Source organism: Pteropus alecto, unplaced genomic scaffold (genome assembly GCF_000325575.1).
Source record: "Pteropus alecto unplaced genomic scaffold, ASM32557v1 scaffold139, whole genome shotgun sequence".
NCBI lineage: Eukaryota > Metazoa > Chordata > Mammalia > Chiroptera > Pteropodidae > Pteropus > Pteropus alecto.
The window spans coordinates 2,176,546-2,180,751 of NW_006443567.1; the positions used below are offsets into that span (position 1 = coordinate 2,176,546).

The following is a 4,206-nucleotide window of genomic DNA, read 5'->3' on the forward strand; positions in this document are numbered from 1 at the left end:
GTATATCAAATAACAATGAAATATGTATGTTGAAAGATGGTTACAACAAGTAAGTGCCCTAGGAAACTGCACGAAGAAAAGGGTTCTGAGATTCTAGAAAGTGCACCTTTTTAGAAAAAAAAAAGAGAAAAAAAAGTAAATTTGGCAATATGTAACAAAAGCCTTAAAAATGTTTGTCCTCTTTGACCTACTAATTCCACTTCTGAGAGAGTCTATCTGAAGGCAAGTAGACTAAAAATTATGCACTGAATTGTTTGTGATGTTATCTTTTATAGTAAATGTTAGAAATAACACTGGGGGAATGTATAATACATGCAAATGATGCAACATTTTACATCCTTAAAAATATATTTCATTTTTTAATGCCTACAGCACCTGGTATTCCTAGGTGGTCTCTCATCCAAGTACTAACCAGGCTCGACCTTGCTTAGCTTCTGAGATCAGATGAAATCGGGCACGTTCAGGATGGCATGGCTGTAGATTAAAAATATATTTCTAAAGGTTGGGAATTTTCTTTGGGTTATCAAGAAAATATCATGGGAAGAGTTTGTGAAATAATATAAATTGATAAAATAAGAATACATATTGTATGTACTGTATCATCTCATTAAAAGCGTATAGGAAAAAACTGGAAGAAACTATGCCAAAATGTCATTATGGTTACTTCTGGGTATAAAGATTGCAGGAGATTAAAATGTACAAAAGAAGTGCATGTGAATTGTTCAAAAAAAATAACAATCCACAACGATATAGGCTCTGGAGCCAGACTGCAGACTAGCTGCACTAACCTTGGGTAAGTAAGTTCCCCAGCCTCTCTGTGCCTCTGTTACTTCATTGACAAAATATGCATAATAGTAGTATTGACCTCGTAGAGGTGCTATGAAGATTAAATAAATTAACATTTATCAAAACTTTATAAGATTTTCTGGTATATAGCAAGAGCTTAATAATGTTAGCTATTAATATTATTATTGACATGTATATAGTTACAAAATGAAAGATAATTTTGTACTAATTTCTACATTTCTATCCTCAGGAATAATTATTATTAATAGTTTGATAGGGATCAATCTAGTCCTCTTTATACAAACACACACATACACACACAACCAGTCATTGTTTCTGGTTATATGAATATACACAGACATGTACATATACACATACAAACATATATGTACATAATATATACACATGTATATACTTGTGTATATATGTGTGTGTATATACACACACACATATTTAAAACAGAAGTGGGATCCAACAATGAATACTACTAGACAACTAGCTATATTCACTAAGGAATATGTCAGTATATTGTGGACATCCTTGTATGTTAGTAATGCAGATCCACTAATTTTTTATAATGGCAGCAGTAGTGTTCTGAAGTGTATACACTATACATTATTTTACCACTTCCTATTTTTAAAAAATATTTTTTTTATTTTTCAATTACAGTTGATATACAATATTATTTTAGTTTCAGATGTATAACACAGTATGTACAATTTAAAAAGTGATCACCCCGATAAATCTAGTACTCATCTGACACCGTACATAGTTATTACAATATTATTGACTGTAATCCCTATGCTGTACTTTATATTCTGATGACTATTGTGTAACTACCAATTTGTACTTCTTAATCTCTTCACCTTTTTCGTGCATCCTCCCAACATCCTCCCTTCTGGTAACCATCAGTTTGTTCTCTGTATCTATAAGTATCCTTCTGTTTTGTTCATTAAGTTTGTTTTTAGATTCCAATTTATAAGTGAAATTATGTGATATTTGTCTTTCTCTGTCTAACTTATTTTACCTAGGATAATACCCTTTAGGTCCATCCATGTTGTTGAAGATGGCAAGATTTCAGTTTCTCTATGGCTAAATAATGGTCCATTGTATATATGTACTACTTCTTTATCTATTCATCTATTGATGGACACTTAGGTTGCTTCCATGTCTTGGCTATTGTAAATAATGCTGCAATGAACATATGGATTCACATGTCCCTGTGAAGTAGTGTTTTGGATTTCTTCAGATAAATACCCAGAAGTAGGATTACTGGGTCCTTCTTTGTCTCTTGTTATAGCCTTACAGTCTTTGTGTTAAAGTCTATTTGGTCTAGTAAAATAGTTACTGCAACAGTTTTTTTTTCTTTTCATTTCTACTTTCAAACATATCATTTTCCATCCCTTAAAAGTCTATGTCTGTCTTTCAAGCAGAAGCGAGATTTTTGTAAGGGTCTTCTTTTCTTATTCATTTAGTTACCCTATGTCCTTTGATTGGAGAATTTAATCTATTTACATTTAAAGTAATTATTGATAGGTATGTAGTTATTGCCATTTTAACATTTATATTTTTTATTTTTTTCTTCCTTTTTCTTAAAAAAAGTCGCTTTAACATTTCTTGTAAGAATGGTTTGATAGTGATGAACTCCTTTAGCTTTTTCTTGTCTGGGATGCTCTTTATCTGTCCTTTAATTCTAAATGATAGCTTTGCTGGGTAGGGTAATCTTGGCTGTAGGTCCTTGCTTTTCATCAGTTTGAGTATTTTGTGCCAAACCCTTCTGGCCTACAAAGTTTCTGTTGAGAAATCAGATAACACTCTTATGGGACCTCCCTTGTACGTAACTAACTGTATTTCTCTTACTACTATTAAGATTCTCTCCTTGTCTTTAACCTTTGGCATTTTAATTATGATGTGTCTTGATGTGGGCCTTTTGGGGTTCATATTGTTTGGAACTCTCTGTACTTTTGGGGAGTTGTATGTCTATTTCCTTTACCAGGTTAAGGGAGGTTTCCATCATAGTTTCTTCAAATCAGATTTCAATTCCTTACTGCCTTTCTTCTCCTTCTGGTACCCCTCTGATACAAATGTTGGTATGCCTGATGTTGTCCCAGAGGCCCCTTAAACTATCCTCTTTTTTATGGATTCTTTTTTCTTGTTACTCTTCTGATTGGGTGTATTCTGCTACCTTATCTTCTAAATAGCTGATATGATCCTCTATTTTATGTAATCTATTGTCGATTCCCTCTAACGTACTCTTCATTTCAGTTATTATATTCTTCATTTCTGGCTGGTTCTTTTTTATGGTTTCTATTTCCATTTTTATGTTTTCTAACTCTTTGTTGAAGTTCTCCTTGAGATCGTTGAGTATCCTTATGACCAGTGTTTTGAATTCTGCATCTGGTAGGTTGCTCATCTCCATTTTGTTCAGTTCTTTTTCTGGAGCGCTGTTCTGTTCTTTCATGTGGGATATGTGTCTTGGTCTCCCCATGTTGGCTGTCTCTTGTGTTTGTTTCTATATATTAGGTATGGTTCCTATGTCTTCTAATTTTGGTAGAGTAGCCTTAAGTAGTAGGTATCTTGTGGGACTCAGTGACACAGTCTCCATGATCATCTGAGCTGGACGTTCCAGGTGTGTTCCTTGTGTGGGTTGTGTGTGCCCTCCTGTTGTAGTTGAGCCCTGATTGCTGTTGGCATGTCAATGGGAGGGACTGACCCTCAGGCTGATTGGTTGTGAGGACTGGCTGTGACTACAGTGGAAGGACTATTGTCTGGGAGGTGACCTTATAGAGCAGGATTCACTATAGTAGGGTGTCTGTTGAGTCTGCCCCTTGGGTCATGTGTGGAGGTGGTTGAATGGTGCTCTGTTGTGGTTTGAAGCTGGCCACTGAGTAGGTTGGTTCTGGGGCCTCTTGGGAGAGGCTCTGTTGCAGGCCAAGGTCAGCCACTGTGTGTGCCCTGCCCGAGGCCACTTAGTATGAGCTAAAAGTGATCTGCAGATGGTTGCCACTTGTGCTGGGCTTGAAGGTTCTTGGAAGAGGCTAAGCTGCAAACTGAGGTTGGCTGTCACTAATGTCAGGTTTGGGGCTTCTTCTCAAAGAGGTATGATACATCCAAAGCCAGATGCTGTTTCTTTGGAGTTTGTGAACCTTTGAGAGATTTTAAGAAAATCCACAGTATGAGCCAAAACAGGCTGTTTGTATGGAAAAGCCACTGGAAGTGGCTTGGGTGGGTCTACTTTTTGAGTGGGGCAGGGTCCAGGAATATCAGTGTAAGGCAAACAATTTTGAGCTAGGTTGATGGAAACTCAGATATGATAGTCACCTGCCTCTGCATGCTGAGTGAGAAGAGAGCTCAATAAAGGAATAATGACCTCTGTGAGCACTTCCATCTGGGAGAAAGCTGCCCCTCCAGCCCTCACCC

The 4,206-nt window shown here is 36.4% G+C and overlaps 1 pseudogene; it reads right to left on the reverse strand.

Moving 5' to 3' along the window:
* Window positions 1-363: 363 nt before the first annotated feature.
* Window positions 364-482, reverse strand: LOC112472902 (annotated as a pseudogene).
* Window positions 483-4,206: the final 3,724 nt, after the last annotated feature.